Raw genomic sequence first — 25,688 nt, forward strand, 5'->3', positions numbered from 1 at the left:
GGAAATCCGTCAAATCAATCTTCAGCATTCTAAGGCGGCTTCCGCAAACTTATTGCTCTGTCTTGAGAAAGGCGGAGTGGATATAGTCCTTGTCCAGGAGCCATGGCTGAGTAGTAACGGCGGAAAAATTTCTGGATTAAGGACGGAAAAATTCAACACCTTGGTGCATGGGGAGGCAGTTAGGCCTAGATCCTGTGTGCTTATTAAAAAGGAATTTAAAGCTTTTATTCTCTCTAATTTCAGCAATGCTGACGTAACCACGGTCTGCCTCGAGTGAGGCAGTAACGAATTGTGGGTGGTCTCAGCGTATATGCTCCATGGGGACGTAACGGGATCACCACCCGTGATACTGTGCGAAATCACCGCTGAAGCAAGGCGGAGAGGTGTTGGCGTAATCATAGGTGCCGATGCTAATGCACACCATAGCATATGGGGGAGCCCGGATACGAACATTAGAGGTGAGTCTTTATTTAGTTTTATTGTAGATGAGGGACTTTGTATATGCAATAGGGGGAATGACCCGACTTTTATTACTGCGGTAAGGGAGGAGGTCCTGGACCTCACCCTGGTTAGCAGAGAACTGGAATATCGGATATCTGGCTGGAGGGTTCTCAACGAGCACTCCTTCTCTGATCACCTATATATTCAGTTCTCGGTGAACGAAGAACGTCCCGGTAAAATATCTTTTAGGAACCCTAAAAGTACCAACTGGGACTTGTATTGTAGGAAGTTGGGAGAGCTATTGCCTGAGGCGCCTATCATTGGTTCGGACCTGTCCGAATCTGAAATAGATGCTCTAGTGGAAAACTTAACCTCGGCAAGCAATAGCGCCTTTCAACAGTCCTGCCCACTGAAAACTTACAGGGGTAAGGGCAAGCCGCCCTGGTGGTCTTATTCCCTTGACGACCTAAGAGCGTCCAGTAGGCGGCTCTTTAACAGAGCCACGAGGAGTAAACTACCCTAGGACTGGGAGCTCTGGGGATTTATAATTATGAAATAAGGATAGCCAAGCGAGATTCATGGCGAAGCTTCTGCGAAAACGTAGAGGGCTGCAATGAATCCGCGAGGCTTACCCCCTCGGGGGTATCTGAGAGATGATGGTGGGGACTGGTCGATGAGTAGCGAGGAGTCCCTGAGACTTTTACAGGACAATCATTTTCCTGATGTCCCAGTTGCACAGGGATCTTCGCTTGCGTAGTCGGCGGTTGCTGGCCATGTAGAAATGCCTGCCATTCCACTACGGGAAAGTCAAATATCCTGGGCTATAAATTCGTTCAAGCCTTATAAGCCACCCGGCCCGGATGGCATCATTCCTGCGCAACTTCAAAAGTCTTTAGGGATTTCCTACCGCTGGTTGGCCATCCTCTACACTAACTGCCTCAGGCTTAACTATATCCCTAAGTCGTGGCACACGGTTAGGGTCATCTTCATTCTGAAGGCCGGCAGGAGCTCTCATGTGTCACCTAAGGATTTCAGGCCAATTAGTCTCTCTACGTTTCTTATTAAGACGTTTGGGCGGCTGATTGACCTGTACCCACGGGAAAGGATACCTGGGGGGTTACTGTCGGCTTCACAGCATGCGTACTGCAAAGGCAGATCGACGCAAACGGCTCTCAATTCGATTGTAAAGCAAACAGAGGGGTTTCTAGAATATAAAGAGTATTCTCTGGGTGCCTTTCTAGACATCGAGGGGGCTTTTAACAATGTCTTACCGGGGGCAATCGAAAGAGCTCTGGTGGGTTTAGGAGTCGAAGCGGCTCTGGTTGAATTTATAACAAACTTATATGCGGCAGAATTGTCGCAGCGGAGTGGGGAGGGGCCATAATTAGGAGGAAGGTTTGCAGGGGTACGCAACAGGGGGTGTCCTATCTCCTCTGCTCTGTGTTGTGGCAGTCAACGAGCTTCTCGTGGAGCTGGAAGCCAATGGTTGTCGGGTGGTTGCCTATGCAGATGACCTCGCTATCCTAGTCAGAGGCAACTTTCTGGGCAGCCTGCGCGATGTTCTGCAGGGCTAGCTGGATACTGTGGCTAGGTGGGCTGAATCATGTGGATTGCCGGTCAACCCGGGAAACACAGAATTGGTTCTTTTTACAAGGAGTTGATTTTAATACCTTTCTAACGGTATAAAAATTTTTGAAATCGGTTGATTAGTTTACGCGTGATATCAAAATATCAGAAAGTAACCAAGAGATGCATTTACTTAAATAAATTAAAAAAAAAGAAAAAAACACCCTTCTAGTTTTCAGATATGTTATATATATTAAATCTACCTTTCTCAAAAAAAATTTTTTTTTAATCGCTTGGTCTCTGAAGTGTTTTCCCAGTTTGAAAAAAAAAATTTAGAAAAAAATTAAAAAATTTTTTTTTCTTTCAGTGTAATATAGAATCTTTACAGTATATGTTTTCAACGGTGATTTTAATACCTTTCTAACGGTATAAAAATTTTTCAAATTGGTTGATTAATTTAAGCGTGATATCCAAATATGAGAAAGTAACCAAGAGATGCATTTACTTAAAAAAATTAAAAAAAAACCCCCATTTTAGTTTTCAGATATTTTATATATATTAAATAGACCTTTCTAAAATAAAATTTTATTTTTCAAAATCGCTTGATCTTTGAAGTGTTTTTTCAGTTTTAAATTTTATTTAAAAAAAATTTTTTTTCAGTGTACTAAAAATTTTTACAGTGTATTTTTTTGAAAGCTTATTTCAATACCTTTCTAATGGTATGAAGATCTTTGAAATCGGTAAAGCCGTTCTGTAGTAATCACACTTTAAAAGTACCTATTATCGTAATTTTTCTAATATTTTCGGATATTTCGATACCTTGCCACGCCCACAATTTTTCGAAAATGCAATTTCAAAAAATGAGGTTGTGTTTGGGTGGGTAAGATGTAACCCGATGCAAAATTTCATCAAATTCTGAGGGGGTCGGGTTCAACGCATATTGGATTTGATATGAAATTCATCATATATAAAAAGTAGGCGGGCGCGGCTATCCGATTTCGCTCATTTTCAATACCAATTGATTCTGGATCCAGATAAGCCCGTGTACCAAATTTGGTGAAGATATCTCAATATTTACTCAAGTTATCGTGCTAGCGGACGGACGGACGGACGGACATGGCTCAATCAATTTTTTTTTTCGATACTGATGATTTTGATATATGGAAGTCTCGATTCCTTTATACCTGTACAACCGATCGTTATCCAATCAAAGTTAATATACTCTGTGTGCAAAGCATGCTGAGTATAACTAGGGTAAGAAAAGTGTATATAAAGTAAGATATTTTTGTAAATAAATCAGAATTCTTTGAACTCTCAACCGAGCAAACCTTATTTTAATACATCTGCTTCCCCCACCATACGTAAGGGGTATTTGTTTAACATTTGAAAACGCATTTAGATTCTCATTTAGAAAAATTGTTTTGCTTCTTTAAAGTAATCTTTGGTTCCCCCCACCAGAGGTAAGGGCCAAAAAATTACTTTTAATATATGGCAATTTACGACTGCCTTATATTTTTTTACACTTGCTTCCCCCACCAGACGTAAGGAGCACTTGCTTAACATTTTTTGGTACCTCGAGCCGGATTTGAATCAGCGACCTATGGAGGTCGAGGTCTGAGATCTTTGACCCAGAAACTGCTTCCCCCGCCAGTGGTAAGAGGCACTTGTTTAACATTTGGTCAATGGAGCCTAAACAGAGCTCAGCGAAAATACTATAAGTCTCTGCAAAGAAAAAGAGCATGACCAAGCCAACAAAAATATATGTAAGACGGGACAGAAAAATCTGCTCGCATTAACAAACACAAAAAGTCTTATAAAATTAGGCACACTAAAATCCCAGCATTGCACAGTGTTTCGTGTAGAACAAGCTAGCTGGACAAAAACAAAGTTCTTATTCCAAGAAAAGTGTAATGAGAAATGAAAGAAAATAAACAAAATAACGGGATTTTTGCTTTTTTTTGATATTTTTTCTCATATATAGGGACAAAAAAGTTACATACATCCGCGGACATCCGAGCTAAATTTTACATATGTTATAGTCGCAAGTATTCGCTAATAGTCCAAAGGAAAAACGATTGCGAATTCTTTGCACATCTATTTTTTATTTTTTTTTTTTTTGTAGATTTAGTTATCTCTACATATAAAATAGGATGTATGTACGTACCAGCTCCGACGAGATATTTGAACCTTTAAAGCTGATCTACAAACGGCAAAACCAATCCCCAGGTACAGGGAACAAACACGTAGCCATAAAACACACAAAAATAAACGCGCAAGGTCAACAAGAGCACACCAAAAGCAAAAAGGCGAAGATCACTGACTTCAACCTGCCACAACCTACCGCACCAGTCACCAAGGCATAAAAACAGGTACATACAAAGCAATCCTAATGCAGGTATAACCACACAGGAACGCTACAAAAAACAACCTCATTTGGTAGCATCTACGCCAATACCTGAATGTAATATAAATACTGCGCAACTGATAACAAATCAGAACGATCAACGACACTTAAGATGGCAGCATAGCGATGGAACTGTGGCGTGCACAACATTAAATGCATGTACCTAGTTTCGCGGAATGTATATTGTATTGTATTAGTTTTACTCTGTATGTTCTCACATACAAATGTATGTACATAAATACTGAATACCAACTCTCTTGGAAATTACATATAGATAGTAAGAAAGAATGTGAATAAAGAGTCAGTCTATTTTTGGCTACGGAATATAGCGATCGGTTTTCTATACCAACTATTGACATCAGTAGCGACAGCAGCCGCTAAAACCACAGTGGTGACCCCGCGAATTAAATACGCATATATAACAAAAACTGTACGAGTTTTTTAACCAACGTCGTACGCGGTAATAGTCCCAAATTACAAATGCCTGAGGACAATAATTTTAATAACCCCAATGGGGAACTAACTGAAGCAGCACAAATGGTACATAAATCCGTAAATGGAGCCGCGTCTACAAATGTGTACAATGCGTTATGGTGAAGGTGCCCCCTTTCTGGTCAGAACAACCAATTATGAACGAGAACGCTTGCTTTAACACGGTGGTAGCAGCTATCGAGTCAAACGTACTCAGCCAAGTTTCGGATGTCATTTTGAATCCTCCCGAGGTTGGTAAATACGAAAATTTGAAAAAAAAAAAATGTATTATCGAGCGTTTCTGCGACAGTGAGCAGAAAAGGATAAAAAAAAAATGGCTATCAGAAATCGATCTGGGCGATAAAGGGCATACGCAGTTACTCCATGAACTATGTAGCTTGGCGAAAGACAAGGTAAGCGACGAACTTCTTAAGTCTTTGTGGCTGCAACGACTGCCACCGCATGCCCAAGCAATTCTTCAAGCAACCAGCTCAAATTTGCAATATTTGGCAACGCTAGCGTATAAAGTAATGGAAATTGGGGAATACGGCCAAGTTGCTGCTGCAACAGTCGCATCTTCAAGGACAAGAGATGTTGCTGAAATTAATCTCCGGATAGTGCGCATGGAAAGGCGATTTGAAGAACTTTTACGATATAACGGGCGTGAAGGCAGACATGCTTATCGAAAACCAGCTAATACACGAGGTACGAGTCTAAACGATGAAAACATACACCGGCAGGAGCCAATTCCGACATTTGCTGGTATCATTTAAAGCATGGCGAAAATGCCCGCAAATGCCGTCAACAAAGCAGTCAAAAACTAATTACTCCGATTGCAGCTAACTACTGTTCACACACAATAGCACGTCTTCTCGTACAAGATAGCAATACTAAAATTTTTAGTGGACACCGGTGCCGACGTTCCGGTGCTACCACCCCAAAAGCGCGACTCAGCCCAGAGCGCCCAAAAAATAAACAAAATAAAACTATTCGCAGCAAACGTGTCAGCAATTAAAACGTTTGGCGAACGACGAATAAAACTGTCTCTGGGCCTTCGTCGATCGTACGTATGGAGTTTTATAGTAGCAAATGTTACATCTCCAATCTTAGGTTCCGATTTTCTTCACAATATTACGACTTGTTGGTGGATATCAAACGAGGTAAGCTCATGGATCGAAAAACACTAATAGAAAAGGTAGGAGTAATAATTTTAATTTTGACATACAACGTAAATGATAAATTTGAGCAATTTTTGAGGGAGTTTAGAGATATAACCATTAGAACGGGTCGATTTAAAAATCGCTCATTGCTCTATGAAAATCGTATTCTAGGGATCACAATAAGAAACTTTGCCGAAGGAACCATACCTCTAAAACGAATTCTGATGTCCCCCCCCCTCCACCCCTTTGGGTCGAACTTTTGGGTAGGGGCAATTTCAATTCCACCTGCTGTGTCTTGGGGTGGCTTAAAAAAACAACACAAGCAATTTTACGATCTGCAATTGTGTCACAGTGATACCTTCATTTTTTAAAACGGTTGAATAAAAAACCCACACAACTATGTTTACGACATGCAAATGCATCACAGTGATGCCTTGGTTTTAAAAGGGGGTTATAAAAACGCTAATTTCTAATAATTTTTTTAATTTCTTTTCTATTACTAAGTTAAATTCATTTTTTCATTTACATATGTTCTGACTAAATAAATTTCTAAAGAGAAAAATAAACTCCAAAAAGAAAAAAACTTAGGCATTTCAAAGTGGGATTTTTCAAAATTTTCCCCTACGACCCAAAGGGGAGGACATCAGAGTTCGTTTTAGAGGTATGGTTCCTTCGGCAAAGTTTCTTATTTTGATCCCTACAATATGATTTTCACGGAGCAATGGGCGATTTTTTTGCCTCCCTACAAATCGACCCGACCTAATAAGCATACTCAGCCCAAACCAAAAACCAGCGAATACAAAGGCCACACACCACATCACAACAAATGGTGCACCTATTTTTGCGCGACCCCGCAGGTTAGGGGTGAAAAATTAAACGCAGCCAAGAAAGAGTTCCCATATTTTATCTAAAAAGGAATCTGACGACCATCGAAAAGTACATGGGCAAGCCCGCTACATTTGGTACGTAAACCCAACAAAGAGTGGCAACCATGCGGCGACCATCGCGCCCTTAAAGCGATAACAGCACCGGACAGGTACCTTATCCCATTTCTTCACGACGTCACAAGTATATTGTAGGTGAAAAGCATATTTTCGTCAATAGATTTACAACGGGATCATCGACGGACGATAAGCGAAACGATACAACTCAGATAAAATTGACGATTGATGCCATTTAAGCATTCAAGGCATGCAAGGAGGAGCTAGCGAACACTACGTTGTTAAATTACTTGGCACCAAATGCCGCGTTAGCGCTTAGTGTCGACGCCTGTGGGGAGTGGTTTTTCATCAAATAGTGAATGATGAAGTCCAACCGTTAGGATTATATTCAAAACGGCTAACTATTGCCCAAAAAAATATTCCACGTACGATAGGGAAGTAGCCGCAGTTTATAAGGTTGTCAAACATTTCATGCATACACTCGAAGGCAGGGAGTTTATGGTGTTGACAAACCACAAACCTCTAATACGCATACGTACAAAACAGCGAAAAAGCATCACCTCGACGCGCGCAACAACTTGACTTTTTAAGTCAATTCACGATCGACATAAGGCACATGTCTGGAAAATACAACAACATAGCAGATTTGCTATCCCGCATAAAAACCGGTCGATTTTGAGTCTATTTCTACAGCACGAAAGTCCGAATAGGAGCTAGATTCACTCTTAACCACAGGTAAAGAAAATAAAGCAATGGCACTAAAACAGTTTGTCATTCCAGATGCAACATCATAGATTTATTGTGATATTTCACATGATAAAATTCGTCCGTACATACCCGAGACGATTGTCAACAAGTAATCACAGCATTGCATACCTTAGCACACCCAGGTGTAAAGGCGACGCAAAAACTAGTAACGCAGTGATACTTTTGGCCGGGAATGGCAAAAGATATTGCTAGTTTGGTGCGCTGATGTGTTCCCTGCCAAGAGGTGAAAATCCACCGCCACAATAAATCACCTCTACTCGACTTCGTAACGCCGAGTCGGCGTTTCGAACACATTAAGGTGACATTGTGGGGCCGCTGCCAAATTTCCGAGGCAGCCGCTATTGCTTAATGTGCATCGACCGTTTTTCTAGGTGGCTGGTGGCGATCCCGTTGACAGAAATAACAGCAAAGAGCGTCGCGTTTGAGCTCGTTAGTGGATGGATCGTTGCATATGGTGTGCCACTAAGAATAGCAACTGACTTGGGCCAGCAATTCGAATCAGCGCTTTTTAAAGAGCTCACACAAATGCTTGGCGTAAGGCACCAATCCAACGGCGTTATTGAGCGCTGGCACCGAACATTAAAACCAGCCATAAAGAGCTACGCTTCAAACGACTGGAGTTTCATTTTACCACTGGTGCTACATGGATTGCGTTCCTCGACAAAGCAATATATAGGTACCAGCCCTGAAGAGATGGTATACGGCGCTCCACTCAGACTTCCCGGCGAATTTTTACAAAAATCAACACGTAATGTCAGTGAAGCAGAGTTTGTTGAAAAGTTGCGCAAGGCAATGTTAGCGCTACGACCCTCGCCGGCAACACACCACAGCACACCAGCAACTTTTATACAACTGAAACTTAAGGAAGCAAAATTCGTTTTCGTGCGAGTGGACTGCTTAAAATCTCCACTTGAACCATACTACGAAGGACCATTTGAGGTGGTCGAACGCTGTGAAAAATATTGAATGCCTCAAATTGTGCGAGAGAGCATGAAAATGGGACAAAACTGAAATTATCCAAAAAATAAAATGCAACACAATAGTGCAATGGTTAGGCGATTGTGATTTCAGCAGTTTGACCGCGGTTCGATCTCCGGTGAAACCTGTTGAAATAAATAAAAACATTACGAAATTGCCTGACGATGATGACGTGGCGGTTTTCGAAATGGTGCACTCGCAATATGGCAGTAAATGTTTTCTAAATAAAAACCAAAATATTAATTGAATAACAATTATTATTTACGGGTGATAATCTCATTAATTCTTAAAAATCTTAAGTAAAATTGAACACACCATTAAACATACAAACATATAACTATATAATATAAAAATCAAATTCTGTGTGTATGTTCGATATGGAAACGTATTTCCTACACTTCAATTATCACCAAAGTTTGGTTATAGGTTCCTTCGATCAACGGGAAGGTTTTAGGCTAAAAATAATTTCGATATATAAAAGGGGCGTGGCACCTCCCATACAAATGGAATTTTGGTACTGCATAACTTTAAAGGTATACATGCCAGAACATTCAAATTCAGTAAGGAGTTATATGAGGTCAAAACCCTAACACCACCAAGAAACTGTGGACAAAGGGGGCGGAAAAAGGGGGCGTGGCACCTCCCATTCAAATGGAATATATCATACTGCATATCTCTGGATGTAGTAATGGTAAGATAATGAAAATTTGTAAGGAGCTATATGACGTTAAGTTTTAACACATGTGGAATTGGGAATAGAGGGGCGTGGCACCTTCCCTACAAATGGGATTTTTCAGAACTATGGCTGCCGTACAAACTTAGGTTATTTTAACATCTAAAGTTTGACTGCATTGTTGAGTTTACCTGTTATTCCTTTTGGACGTTTAGTAATCTGCCGCCGTTAAAAAAATGTGTTAGCTTCAGTCTATCTACATCTTCTATATATATAAAAATCAAATTCAGTGTGTATGTTCGCTATGGAAACGTATTTCCCACATTTCAATCATCACAGAATTTTGGTTATAGGTTCCTTCGATCAACGGGAAGGTTTTAGGCTAAACATGATTTCGATATATAAAATGGGCGTGGCACCTACCATACAACAAACGGAATCTTTGGTACTGCATAACTTTGAAGGTATACATGCCAAAACATTGAAATTCAGTAAAGAGTTATATGAGGTCAATCCCTAACACCACCAAAAAAATGTGGAATTAGGAAAAAGGGGGCGTGGCACCTCCAATATAAATGGAATATATCATACTGCATATCTCTGGATGTAGTAATGGTAGGATAATGATAATTGGTAAGGAGCTATATGATGTTAAGTCCTAACACCTCCAGTAAAATGTGGAATTGGGAATAAAGGGGCGTGGCACCTTCCCTACTAATGGGATTTTTCAGAACTATGGCTGCCGTACAAACTTAAGATATTTTAACACCTAAAGTTTGACTGCATTGTAGAGTTTGGCCGTTATGCCTTTTGGACGTTTAGTAATCTGCCGCCGTTAAAAAAATTTGTTACCTTCAGTCTATCTATATCTATATATATATATAAATCAAATTCTGTGGGTATGTTCGCTATGGAAACGTGTTTCCCATACTTCAATCATCACCAAATTTTGGCTAAAAGTTCCTTCGATCAACGGGAGGGTTTTAGGCTAAAAATAATTTCGATATATAAAAGGGGCGTGGCCGGGTCGATTTGTGGGGAGGAAAAAAAATCGCACATTGCTCTATGAAAATCATATTCTAGGGATCAAAATAAGAAACTTTGCCGAAGGAACCATACCTCTAAAACGAATTCTGATGCCCCCCCCCCCCCCCCCCCTCCCTTTGGGGGGACGATTTTCACAGAGCAATGAGCGATTTTTAAATCGAGGCTGTGGCGGACTGACGCGCACCTCCCTAGAAAGTGCGCTTTTTTCTTGAGCAATGTCTGGAAAGGCTTGTGTGTGACTTTGAAGCGAGTGGATACATTTTCTGTCGAACTCATGTTTCCCTCGATCATACGATGGACCTCCTCATAGGGCTTATGTATATGTCCCTTTACCTGGCTTGGAGAAACAAATGCCTCAACCTGTTTTCTGCTGGGATATATATGGAGGGACAAGGAATATAACTGTTTATTTTGCCGCATCACTCCGGGGGCTCAGCATAAAAATTTAAAGCATATATTAGCTATGTTTTTTTTTACATCTATAGACGTTTACGCCTAAACTTTATATGGACTGCTATGCGGCAAACTTAAATACTCCTCTGAAATTGCAACGCATAAAATTAGTACTACTAAATTTCAATACGCATTATACTTATATGTAACTGAAATATGTATTTATGCTTCACCTCAACACTAATTCTATGTATCACCTCTAAAAATTGTGTGTGTAAGACCCCTGCATGAATGCACAAAAATATGCCCAAGAATACATTCACACAAATTTTGTACAAGTGGTCATTCAATTCACTGGGAAGAGAACTGATGTGTATGCATACAAAAGGCTGTGGGTAGCAAAATATACATGTACAATTTATACGGTCTCGTACAACAAATGGCGTCAAGGCATGTGTGTAGTACAACTTGTATACCCTGCAAAAAATTGTGCGATTAATCCCTAAAGAGATTGATCCCCGATTGATCTCTTTTGTCTACAGATGGGCATAATTGCTCCCCTTTAGTCTCTTTTGGGTACAGTTGGGATTAGTCAGTTTGAAAACTATGTAGCCCTTTTTAAGATATATTGAAAACAAAACAGCAACGAAATGCGTAAAATATAAAAAATTACAGGTGATGGAATCGAATTATTTAAAAAAAGTTGTTGCGCCCTATACCGAACTTAAGTTACTAGTACCTACTAACCGACTACGCCGAAGTAAGGGTTAAATTTTCGGAGAATGTTTTTTATCCTTTTTGAAAAGTGGGCGAACAACTTACTTCAAACAGATTTGGTGGCTTGACAAACTCTTCGATTGTGTTTCTGCCATGAAAGTTTCTCAGCAAAAAAGTCATCTGCCTAAGCAGATGCATTCGGAGTCGGCTAAAAACGTTTAGGATGACCAGTGGGAACAATTAAAAACAGCACACCAAATATTGGAAGAGAAGCGGATATTTACCGAGAAAAAACACTATTATTATTTTAGTAGAATATACAGGATCATACTCAACAGTAAACTTGGCTGCTTGCGGGTTAACATATAAATTGCATGTTCTTTTAAATTTGTACATAATTGTAGGGCTGGACTAATTTTTCCTTTGAGGAAAATCAAGTATTTTTGTTTTATTAAAGATCCTTTAACTAAAAAATATAAACACCACCCTCTACTACTGCTAACTTAACGTACTTCATATTTATACAAAACATATTTTGATTTTGAGTTTTTTTAATAACTGTGGAACCTTTTAACCTCATCCCAAATAGTACACAGCAACCAAGGTGCCCAATATCCAATTCGCTTTCTGCACGTTTCTCTGCTTAAATTTTTTCTTCAAGTCGTTTATTCATAGCCCCAAGTGATTCGAATAAATTACTTTGTATTTCACCGTACCTCTTCATAGGCATTATCAGATTTTCTTCGATTAATTCCGCTTCTTGTGCAAATTTTGTATTATGTTCTGCATGTCGTATTGGCTTTTCAGGACGTTCACCCGATATACTGCGAATTTGTTCAGCACCGAGTATGGATTCAAGTTGTTTGATGCGTTCCAATTGATCAAACTCCATGTAAATCTGGAGCTGTAGCATTCAGGTTTACCCCTTTATAACGCACTTGCTGGGTTATGTCTAAAAAATTGTGATTGAAATATTTTTCCAGCTCAGGAGCACGTGAAATAGTTTTAGTGATTTGTTCTCGGTTGCCAATAACTCCATCTAACATACTATTGACTGCTAGAAAGGAGTCAACAATTATTTCTGATGGAATACCTGCAGATTTGTTGATCTCAGCAGTGTCAGTTGCAGTGGCTGTATTGCCATCTTCGCAAAGTGGGCCCAATACGCGATTGAGAGAATTTATTCTTTTTTCAAGTATATTCAGAACTTCCATTTTTCAAGTTCTGTGTTGGTGAAGTTAACAAAGAGTACCTATATATCCTATATAATTTATCCTAAAGTGCTTACTTTTTAGGAACTCATACTTGCCTTTTCCTTAGACTGAAGTATTTTAAAAGATATTTTTATAAAATTTATATTTCCGAAGTTATTTTTGTATGTTACATAGTATATAATTTTGTGTAGAAAATTAGTATATGAGAAAACTAAAACAAAGGCAGGTGATTCTATACGACAGTATGACACTGCTAATTGACATAAGTACTAATAATCCGAAACCGGAAAAGAAAAATTTTAAGTCGTTTAAAAGATATTAACGAAAAACCGAAAAATTATCCACGGGTCCCTCCGAAACCGGGGGTGGGATCCACAGTATTTTTGCGCAGAACACTTTTGCATTGGCGGCCTTCAGCCGCGCTTATAAAAAATTACCCTGGGTGGGTCCAACACCGGTTTGGAGACCAAAACTATATCCGCGCAAAACACTTATATTCACAATTTTTTTGTGGGTATCCCAACATCACAACAACCACATGAAAATCGCTAACTTCAACTGCAAATATCTCCGGACAGAGATAAGTTTTCTTTTCCGGTTTCGGATTATTAATACTGATGTCAATATGCGTCTTTTGACACCTCTCTCGAGATTTTTGGACGCGTATTAGCAGTGTCATGCTGTCGTATAGAATTACCCAAAGGCACTTTTTCAGTAAATAATGATGTAATATCTCAACAATGACTCATTTAGGCCTGCGTATTTGCACTTTTTAATCCTTCCATGTAATTGAATTTCTCATGGCTCTTTAGTAGGTAGAATACACGTCCTGAATTCTAAAAAAACTGGCGACCAGATCCTCCTTGACCTCCTTTGCTGAGCTTGTACTCACAGAAACGTATTTTCTTAGTCTCACAAACTTGAGTACAACTTTGGTATTTGTTTATTTTAGCTCACAACTGCTAAAACCAGACCAAAAATATCGGGAGAGGTGTCAAAAGACGCGTTTGGATCCCAGGACCACGAATCCGAGAGCGGAAATTCTAAATTTTATCTCTGTTAAAAGTTATTTCAAAAACACCGAAAACTGGCCCCGGAGCGCTCCGAAACCGGGGTGCGATCAATAGTATTTTTGCGCAGAACACCTTTCTGCATTGGCGGCCTTCGGCCGCGCTCATAAAAAACTACCCTGAGTGGGTCCAACACCGGTTTGGAGACCAAAACTATATCCGCGCAAAACACTTTTAGGGAAAATTTTAGAATAGCACCCCCCGAGTTCGGGGTTAAACTTGGTATCAAATGAAAGAGGGAGTTCTCCCGATCACAAATATATATAACTTAAAGTGCGCAGACTTATAGTTTACAAGTTATTTGATGTTAAAGTTTGCAAATTTAGCAAATTTCTATAGCACTTTCACTTATAATTTACACATCTTTCAAAACCTTTATGCACATAAATAACTATATAAATTGGCAACGATACACTTAAATTTCATTTTAGTATATTTCACATATAATTCTTGCATTGGTTTTACTTAATATAAAAGTTTTTATTAAATCAATCGCGCTTTTGTAGCAACGTTCACATTTATGTATATATATATTTTATTGATGACATTACAAAGCTGTGCTGCCACATCTAAAAAACGGAACAGGTGCAGAATCGAAAAATAACTTATAAAAATATCTTTCATCTGATGTATATATATCTTTAACTTTTCTAGTCTTTATTTACCAAAAATTTGAAAAAGCTCTTTTTTGCATTCGTGAACGAGCTGATATTACCTTATAACTCTTATGTTTATTGTTATGTTAGCCGATCCAACACCGGCTGCGCCATGCACAGTAATTCTGCGTAGAACACCTTTCCGCGTAGGCGGCCTTCGGCCGCGCTTATTTAAAATAACCCTGGGCTACGCCATGCCAAGTCCGGGTGTGTGGTATAACCGTGGCTACCGCCACGGTGATGTCCTTCCGCATATTACCTTATAACTCTTATGTTTATTGTTATGTTAGCCGATCCAACACCGGTTGCGCCATGCACAGTAATTCTGCGTAGAACACCTTTCTGCGTAGGCGGCCTTCGGTCGCGCTTATTTAAAATAACCCTGGGCTATGCCATGCCAAGTCCGGGTGTGTGGTATAACCGTGGCTACCGCCACGGTGATGTCCTTCCGCATAGTAGTAAAAATATATATTTTCCTTTTTCTTTATTAACTGAAAGGTGGCACGTTAATATTTATATTTGTTTTTCTTTGTTGATGTGGCAGCACAGCTTTGTAATGTCATCGATAAAATATATACATACATAAATGTGAATGTTGCTACAAATTATTATATATATATATATTGCTACGATTTATTTAATAAAAACATTTAAATTAAGTAAAAACAATGCAAGAATTATATGTGAAATATACTAAAATGAAATTTAAGTGTATCGTTGCCAATTTATATAGTTATTTATGTGCATAAAGGTTTTGAAAGATGTGTAAATTGTAAGTGAGAGTGCTATAGAAATTTGCTAAATTTGCAAACTTTAACATCAAATAACTCGTAAACTATAAGTCTGCGCACTTTAAGTTATATATATTTGTGATCGGGAGAACTCCCTCTTTCATTTGATACCAAGTTTAACCCCGAACTCGGGGGGTGCTAAACTAAATCGCTGCCCACTTTTATGCACAGTTTTTCTTGTGGGTACAGAAAAATCATCAAAACAGAAACCACATGAAAATTTTAAATTTTTTTTGCAAATTTCCGCCTTCGGATTCGTGATCCTGGGTGCAAAGCGCGTATTTTGACACCTCTCCTGATATTTTTGGTCTGGTTTTAGCAGTTGGGAGCTAAAGTAAACGATTACCAAAACTTTGTTCGGTTTACGGCTGATCATCGAACAAATTCATCGCGTCCAAACTTTCACGCACAACTTTATAAACCCACTATATATATTTAATATATTGCAATAAAATGATGTCAACAAGAATGTTCAATATTTTTATGCACGGAAAAGAAATAACAGCTGTTTTTGTTATCCATAGAGCTGCAAAACTAACGATGGCACTATCGACAGTTTTATTTTAGGAAAACCATCGATTTTTTTCTGTCGAATACTGTCGAATGCACATACAAATTAAATGAGAGCAACCGAAATTGAATTTCTAGGGAAAAAGCTAACGCGCTTCCAATTCTTATTTCGGTTAGGACATTAAGAGGTCATTTATGTTCGTGCGTTAAGCGAACGAAATGATTTTTTATTAGAGTGGCCTGTAAAAATGTTATAATTAAAATGAAAAATTGGAACATGTTGCAGATTTTTGACATAATTTCCTTTGAGCTTCCTATCAAAAAAAAAAAAAAAAACAACTAACTTTAATAGCTATTTTATTTTGATTATGAATATTGTATCTTTGTAACAAAACGATTCATGAAGTTGAGATATTGCTAGCATGGCACTGTCAAAGCATTTCAGCGAAGTGACGAGTCAAGCGTTATATGTTAACGTGTAGTTGCGTTACTTCGCCTGCTATATAATCAAAATATAAAACTTGTCTAATGTAGAACGATGCATGACGCGTCAAGTGTCTTTTGTAAATCCTGACTCATATAGAACATGCATACAAAGAACATTTCATCTCACCATATTCACTCATATCAAAAATCATGCGCATTGCGCATGTAAACATTAGATCATCTCTTTTTTATGGGCAATTCTAACGTCATCTTCCTTTAGCTCTTTTTTTCTCTCTTTCTTTCATTCGCTCAAACAGTCAACTGTGACGTTGCTGCGCAGAACGAAGCAATTTTGAACTCGTGATCTGGTAGGTGATCCGCACTCATATTTACAGAGTATATGTGGAACTCAAGAGCGAATTGAGAGTTTCACAGAGTTGCATGGCCACACCGCCATTTTATACAGGGTAAAAGTGTAATACTGTTTTCACACAGAAACTTAATGATCTCATTTCACCTGCTAATGAAATCGTAAATTTTTTCCTTTCACACAGAAGTAACTGCTCGATTAGTATGAAGGATGAGACAGACAATCATGGCGCAACGATACAAGGTGGGAGCATGGTGACATACCTACAAACAAAAAAAATTCCATGTACTTGTAAATTCGATGGACAAATGTCAAAATCGTACTGCGCTGGTAGTTGATGTATCAAATCAAATAAAACAGGTTATAATCAGCGGTTCGATGCGGCCACCTTGTATCGTTCCGCCATGCAGACAATGACATTTGCTTTGAAAACTAAGAAGCGGAAACGGAAGCGGAACGCTGCCAACAGAGTTGCATTGTGCTTTTGACTTCATTAGGCATTCGATTAGCTACTAATGAAATAATAATAGATTCGAATTTTGTAGGGAAGATTGAGCTCAATAAGCGTCTTAATGTAGAAAATTGCCTTTATTATTCAATAAGCCGTCTGTGTGAAATTAGTATAACGCTTTTGCGTTGCGAGCAGGCAACAATTTTCACAAAAGACACAGCTTACATAATTATATCCCATTTTAAAAAGTCAAAAAACTGTGAAACCATCACAGGGCTGAGTGCAACCGTGCACCGTGCAATCGGGCATAGTATGTATGGCGATATACGCAAAGAAATATGAGAGTTATCGATAGCATTAACAAAAGTTTGCAATCGGGAATTTACTACCACTAGTTTTGGAACAGCTGAAATAAGAAGTAAAAAAAGTAAAAGCAGCTCAACTAAAATTAAAAAAAAATATAATTGGATATTTCAGAAGAGGATATCAGGAGCAAGAAGGAGAAGGCGAAGGTGTTTCCAAAATGAATAAGGTAAGCAAACGTCATATTAGGAGATTAGTTAACAGGGAAAGAACTAAGAACCGGGAAAAGTTGAGGTTAGGTAGAAATGACGCTGAATCAAGAGCGCCAGCGAGTAGAATTGTGGAAAGGGAAGAAGAAGTGCTATCTATTGAGCAAACTCGTCCAGTACAGGGACCATTCAGGGAGGGCCTAAAATTGTGGGAGATACGAAATAAGAAAACCCACAAAGGCATTACAGAGCTTCTAGCACTTCTTAGAGAACAAAATATAGGTGTTCCTAAAAGTGCTGAGACTCTACTAAACCAAAATAAAAGTAGATTACTTTTGCAAAATGTTAATCCCGGAATTTTTCTCAACTTTGGAATTAAAGCGCAACTAAAAAAAATGTCTGACATATTACGGGATTATAATACCATAGTTGCAGATATAAATATTGATGGCCTTCCATTGTACCGTAGCAGTAGGATGCAGTTGTGGCCAATTTTATTTAGAATTGTTAATATGCCTAACGTATCTGTTTTTGCTACTGGTGTTTATGTTGGAAATAGTACACCAAGTTCCATAGACCAATTTTTGAACGATTTTATTGAGGAAGTATTTGAACTTCAAGCTAATGGGTTTGAATGTAATGGACGTTGCATTACGTTTGAAGTAAGAGAGTTTGTATGCGATGCACCAGCAAAAGCTTTTCTTTGTGGGATACCGAGCCACTCCTCATGCCATGGTTGTGCGAAATGCACTCAAGTGGCGGGAAAAATCGATGGTGTTTTAACCTACAGTTCGAACGTAGGAACACTTGTGTCAAATAATGATTTTCTTGAACGCAAGTACCCATTTAAACATTCACCTGCTTTCAAAGTTAATTTGTCGCCTCTTGAAAAAGTGAATATCAAAATGATATCTCAAGTTCCTCTAGATGTTATGCACGTTATCGACTTAGGAGTGATGAGAAAGTTTCTATTAAGAATAATTAACAACAATCCAAACTATAAGTTTAAAAAAGAAACGAAAATTAACATATCTCAAAAGCTAGTTGATTTATCTTCTCACATTACGAAAGAATTTGGTCGAAAGCCCAGAAGTTTGGAAGAAGTATCGAACTGGAAAGCTACCGAATTTCGAATGTGTCTTTTTTATTATGGGATTTATGTCTTTAAAGACGAACTTCCTGACGATGTTTATTACCTATTCCTTCTCTTGCATTGCGCTTGTAGATTATTATTCTGTCCCAAAACCTTTAGGGTAAATATTGTGGTAGCTAGAAATTTACTAAAATTATTTGTAGAAAACTTCGCAGTTGTGTTTGGGGAAAACAGCATTTCGTATAATGTACGCGGCTTACTTCATGTTTCGGATGACGTTGACGAACTAGGTATTCCTTCAAGTTATTCTGCATATGCCTTTGAAAACTATTTACAGATTTTAAAGTCATTTGTAAAAAAACCTACTCATACGCAACAAATCGCTAAAATGGTGAAACATGAGAATATTGTGATGCCTCCCAAATTCTCCGGTTTCACAATCAAAAATGATATTGTAACGAATTTGCTGCAAATCTTCTTATTTGCAACCCTCTGCTAAGTTCGTATCGCTAAACTGTTGAATAAATAACTCCAATATGTAATAATGCAAAATGGCCTTTATTCAAGTACTTCACAATAACACTTGTACTTTGCAACGAATAGCTTACTTAATAACCAAACTGATTGACAGCTCAAATGAAGCTCTACTATTCAAAATAATACTGCTATAGCTCGCTAGATAGCGCTTAATCCAAATCTCAAATCAAACTGAATTCCTTCTTACTCGCCTGCCCGGCTTTTATAGTTTACGCTGCATACTTCTAGGCTCTTCGATTTCCAGAAGTTACTAGTTAGTTTCGGCTACAAAATCGCCAGCCACAACTACGTGCACAAATTATTGCTCTCTCTTGTGACAACTCAGATAAGATATATGCATGTATTTGTGCATTGCCGCTCCGATGTTCGTATACGTACATATGTGTAGACGCAATTATTTATTCGTTTATGTAGATACATAATGATTGAATTATTGATGTGCATTCACGTCGCTGGTTAGCATCGGCTTAGAGACGATAGCATTGCTCAGTGCTACTAACATTCGTTACACTGCCCTCCACCTAAGTCTGATCGTCCCGATCAGACAAATCTCTCAATCTAAACGCTGCTAGCATCGCCAAATGTACCACTCTTCTATTTCGTGATTTCCCAATTGCTTGTATGCGGTAGATGATATCACTTATCTTCTTCACAACCTTGTACGGGCCTTCCCAAATGCACCGAATTTTGGCTGGAACACCTTTCCGCCGGTGAGGGTTGTTTAACAGTACCAAATCTCCCTCCAAGAACCCTTCCGAATTATTGTTCTCATTGTACCTGCGTTTGATCTTACTACTCATTATCCTTAGTCGTTTCCTCACACTCTGTTGTTTGACCAATGAACTACTTCGCAGAGCTTGCGCTTGACGGATTGGCTTCACAGTATCGTTCCGCCGTTTCCCAACAGAAGTGCGCGATGGCTTGAAACCACCCTTGCATGCTTCCTGCAAAATTCTTGCAGTCGTTTTAGTGCGTCCATTAGGGTTTGTCAATGCCGGTGTTTTTGTCGCAGGTACTTTTGATTTCGCTTTGTTTGGCCCATTCGTTTCATCAACCTTTACCTTTGACTTTCGTGGCCTTTGTCGACTTTTCTCCACCAGTACTCGATTACTGAAGTTAATTGGCACATCCTGGTTCTTATAAAGCATCACCCTTTTCTGCATATCGATCTTGATGTCATGGTCAACCAAGAAGTCCACTCCCAATATAACTTCATCAACGATCTCCGCCACAACGAATATGTGTAAAACCATGACCTTCCCAATCAGTACTTCACATATCATTTCTCCCTGGACTTGGTTATACTCGCCTGTGACCGTACGCAACCTTGCTCCAGGTAACGGTTTAACTCTCCTGTTTACTAATTCAGATCGAATCAAGGAATGAGATGCGCCCGTATCTACAGTCAGTACACGCTCCTTGCCATCGACATTGCCTCTGACGGTAAGGCTGCTCGATTTTCTACCAATTTGCAACACAGATATCACAGGGCATTCAATAGCTGGATGAAGCTCTCGATCTCTACCTCTTACTCGCTTTTGCTCATCTCCTCCAGCTTTGCGTTTACGCCCACCCACATTGTTGGAACTATTAAGGCCAAGATCGCAATAACGTGCAATGTGACCTGGGTTGCCGCACTTGAGACATTTAATAACTCCGGCATTCTTCTGTTGAGATCCCTTCAGTGCTTCCAAAATTGTTTCTACCCACTCTGGCCTTTCTACTTCCACACGGCGTGCTTTGAAAACTGGCTTACACAGAAGCGACGCTGTTTCTTGAATCAGAGCTTGTGACACCGTTTCTGCGAATGTTGGCTTTGGGTTTGCGTATGTAGCTCGCTTTGTTTCGACGTCTCGTATACCATTTATAAAACTCTGGATTTTTACCCTCTCGGTGTATTCCACGGGTGCGTCCGCATTTGCGAGATGAGCCAACCTTTCAACATCTGAAGCAAACTCCTGCAATGTCTCATTTGCTTTTTGGTAGCGGTTTTGCAACTCAATTTGGAATATCTGTTTCCTATGCTCGCTTCCATAACGTCGTTCTACAGCAGCCATCAATGTTTCATAACTGTTCCATTCGTACTCTGGAATCGTCTGTAAGATTTCGGCAGCTGGTCCTTTCAATGCTACGAAGAGTGCGGCAACTTTATCTTCCACATTCCAGTTGTTCACTGCTGCGGTCTTCTCAAACTGTAGCTTAAAGACCTGGAAAGGAACAGAACTGTCAAAGGATGGTGTTTTTACCTTTGTATTACTCGCTGAAACTGCTGGACGATTTAATTGTAACTGCTGAATCCGATCTTTCAAAGCATCCATCTCAGCTTCCATTTTATCTTGTCGTTCACTAAAACCCTCCAACTGCGATGATATGCGATCCTCTTGCGCTTTCAACTGCTGAGCCAACTGAGATATCATATATGTCTTCTGTTCTTCCAGTTGCGATGCCATATATGTCTTCTGTTCTTCCAGTTGAGATGACATTTGCGACGACATTTCTGAAATACGCGTTTCTTGTGCTTCGATCTTTGATGTTATTTCTGACGACATTTCTGCAATATGTGTCTTCTGTGATTCTAGTAGTGATGCCATATATGTCTTCTGCTCTTCCAGTTGTGATGACATTTGTGACGACATTGATCTACTGTCGATGTTTGTGCAGATATTGGAGCCAATATCATGTTCAAGTCTGTGCTCGTAACTGTCTGCGATGTTTCGTTTTCCTCTTCAATTTTTGTTGTCTCCTCGCCATCAAGATGAAAGACATACTCCTCCGCATCAATTCCTTCTGCTTCCATTGCCTCTCGTAGCCGTGCCTGAGGTTCGAGTTTAACGCCGCTTGTATTCAATCCACGGCTCTCCAACTCCTTCTTCAGTTGCTGGATCTTCAATTCACTGAACTTTGCCATGTCCTTGTTGTCTTCTGGAATTTATTCAACAATTCCTCTTCTGACACCAATTGTAACGAATTTGCTGCAAATCTTCTTATTTGCAACCCTCTGCTAAGTTCGTATCGCTAAACTGTTGAATAAATAACTCCAATATGTAATAATGCAAAATGGCCTTTATTAAAATGCTTCACAATAACACTCAAACTGTGCAACGAATAGCTTAATAACCAAACTGATAGCTCAAATGAAGCTCTACTATTCAAAATAATACTGCTATAGCTCGCTAGATAGCGCTTAATCCAAATCTCAAATCAAACTGAATTCCTTCTTACTCGCCTGCCCGGCTTTTATAGTTTACGCTGCATACTTCTAGGCTCTTCGATTTCCAGAAGTTACTAGTTAGTTTCGGCTACAAAATCGCCAGCCACAACTACGTGCACAAATTATTGCTCTCTCATGTGACAACTCAGATAAGATATATGCATGTATTTGTGCATTGCCGCTCCGATGTTCGTATACGTACATATGTGTAGACGCAATTATTTATTCGTTTATGTAGATACATAATGATTGAATTATTGATGTGCATTCACGTCGCTGGTTAGCATCGGCTTAAAAACGATAGCATTGCTCAGTGCTACTAACATTCGTTACAATATTATAAAAAGTTTTCACTTTAGCGAATTTATGTTGTCAAAAGATAGTCCAAATAATTTCTGTGCTGTGAAACCATTTCTGTACATAAAAATAGAAGAATTTAAAGATGTAAATAGCAAAATTGTTAAAGGCAAGAGATTGTTAAACTTAGAAAGCTTTTTTACAGAACCCATTAATTCCCGTACATTGGGTATATGTACTGCTGATATTACTCTGTCGTCTTATGCAGAAGAATTTTCCCTGGATGATGTGGAGTACAAATTGATGTGCATCCCTCTTCCTGAGAAATTACTTTTAATTCCATTATTACACACCTGCATGTAAACAAAAAAATTGTATCACTTTTCCATTAATAACTTTATTTCTTTTACGAGCATATTTTGAAAAAGTACGAGGGCCAGCATCCCACTGCCTCGGCGGCGCAGATTCCAACAAAAAAAGCAAAATGTAAGCATTAACATGCAGCATTAATAATTTATTTCTAAAAACTAACTAATTCTTTCAAATGTTAGTTCCCGTTCAAATAGACAACCCGGGACCAAGTTTGACCATATCCAGTGAATGTATCGTTGAATCGCGTAGGATCAGTGTCTCGACGTCTGCCAGGGATTATAACAGTGGTAAATGATATGAACTATGAACTTTTGAAGAGCATGGAACATTACAAACCAATAGAATTGACCATTTGTATAAAACGTTTCAAGCAACAGAAAATCTGCACTTAAGAGTTAATTACTATTTTAAGTATATTCCACTAATAGAATTTTAAAATGTTTGATTTTAGATACGAACACAGGCGTGCTTGAAGTTGTGTGCTGCAGTCACTGCAGTAAGTTTGAAAATCAGCTTGATGCAATCCTTAAAAAACTTGAGGATCTACAATTGGCAGTTGAAAATTAGAACATTGCTATCATGGACGAAATTGCTGGTCAAAAAGTAGCCACTGAACAGCTGGTTCGTCAGGAAGCCCAAAGTGCTCCGGTCACCAAGTATTTTCCAATATGTAAAATACAGGAATTAGAGCATTTGGAAGAAAAGATTACAACTGCCAACAAAGATGTTTATGTAAGTATATTTGTTGAATAGTGTAGTGAATGTTGCAATACCACGCATCTAGTATTCTGATGACGGCATAAGTACAAATAATACAGAGGACAATAATATTTTTTGGGTTTGTTTAATATTTTAACCGATATTCAAATAAACCTAATGGGTTTAAAAGAAAATGTTCTGAATATAGAAAAGTTTTTATCTCCTTTGTATTATTTGTGTGACAGTACTTACAGGCTTTCCAGAATGTTTTTATGAGGTTTTGAACTTTAAGATACTTAAGTACATACATTTATGAGTTTAGTTTGTTATATGTTCTTGTTTTATTTCAAAGGAATGTAATATGTTCTTGTTTTATTTCAAAGGAATCTGCGGTGTCGGCTATTTTGTGCAATAACATGAAAAATATCAAAACGCTGTTAAATGTTGACGTAATAAACGACTTGAACATGGATGGTACACATAGAAAAATTTCCCTAAAATCGTTCCCCAATTTTTACAGTACATTGACTGGTAATATTAGAGTCTCGAATTTGTTCAAGCTGTTTAATATAAACCTTTTCTGTTTCAATAGGAGCTATTGCTAAAATGCCTTTCAAAGGATTGTCGCCAGAGGGCATGGTTAGAAAAGCCATAAATTTCGAAAAGGCAAAGTTTTTCAAGAGAGTTTATCGCCAAAAGAAAAAAGTTTCTTCAGCTACCAACTAAATTAAGATTATCCTTCAAAACAGTATTAAATTGAACTGAGAAGTTTTATATTCGAGCGCATTAACTACACTAATTTAGTTAAGCTATTTAGAACAATACTTAAACTATTCATAATTCGCATTATTAATTTAGAGAACAAACAGAATAAAAAAAAAAATACAATCGAGGCTGTTAAAAACAAACGAGCCAGCATGAAATACTAGCAAAATAACTTAGGCCCGGTTTTTCAGTGCCAGTTTAAACTACAGTTAAAGTTAACTAAAGTTTAACCTTGCCACTTTGGCCGCTTAAACTAAGATGAGCTGTAATATTTTATGGAAAAAGACAAAGTGGCAAAGCAAATATCTACTTAACTTTAGCTGTAGTTTAAACTCGCACTGCAAAACCGGGTCTTAGTGTCATATTGGTATAACGAAACTTTAAAGTGCGTATCAATGCATTCAATAAAAATTTGTATACACTTTGAATATGCAATTGTGGAATATTTTATTTTGTTTTATTAATATCCATATATTAAACAGTAACATAAATTAATGTCGTTACTAAATTATTTGAATTTGTTTATTAAATACCTACTTTAAACCTTTACATTTCATATATCTGTGGAAATATGCTAAAGTAGCTTACCTCGGTCTGCTATTAAATATCACAGTATATATAATCGATATATTAAAAGCTAATCCGGTTTGTTAAACAATGTATATACAGTTCCGAACACGAAAAAAGCAATGAAAATTATTAACGTATTTTATCAGTTATTTTCGTCTTTTATTTATATTCGTTAATTTAAAAAAAACTTTAATCAATTATATAACCAAAACATGTAAACTAACTATAAACATAAATATATCTGCACTACCTATAATAAAACAAATCTTTATAAACATTTGAATTCATGGTCTAAATGTGTACACTTTTCAAAATGTATATACGTAAAAATAAAATATATAAATTTTTTCCACTGTACAAATGTTTCGCTGAGAACTAAAAATTAATAATTTACATCAATATCAATTAAAAATAAATCTACATGTTTTAAACGGATTCTTTTTTTATTTCATTTAAGTAGCTGAAAAGATTTTGAAACGTTTGGCAAAAAATGGTCCGTTTCTGCTTCTCTTCGGGCCAATATGCGACTAGTCTCTTCCTGTTACGTTAGGGGTATAAAATGTAACCACTCTCTATTTATAACCT

The 25,688-nt window shown here is 38.2% G+C and overlaps 1 protein-coding gene, 1 long non-coding RNA gene and 1 pseudogene across 2 annotated transcripts in view; 1 reads left to right on the top strand and 2 right to left on the bottom strand.

Annotated features, from left to right (window-relative positions):
• The window catches only part of Ca-alpha1D (Ca[2+]-channel protein alpha[[1]] subunit D), a 6,221,746-nt gene that overhangs the window by 5,001,863 nt on the left and 1,194,195 nt on the right, over positions 1-25,688 (bottom strand). The window lies entirely within an intron of this gene.
• On the bottom strand, positions 12,026-12,773 carry LOC137234338 (uncharacterized; annotated as a pseudogene).
• LOC137235400 (uncharacterized) lies at positions 23,114-23,795 on the top strand. Its single transcript, XR_010947878.1, has 3 exons — positions 23,114-23,183; positions 23,249-23,356; positions 23,521-23,795. It is a non-coding gene; the product is annotated as an uncharacterized lncRNA (long non-coding RNA).

This window comes from Eurosta solidaginis, chromosome X (genome assembly GCF_040869045.1).
Source record: "Eurosta solidaginis isolate ZX-2024a chromosome X, ASM4086904v1, whole genome shotgun sequence".
NCBI classification, from domain to species: domain Eukaryota; kingdom Metazoa; phylum Arthropoda; class Insecta; order Diptera; family Tephritidae; genus Eurosta; species Eurosta solidaginis.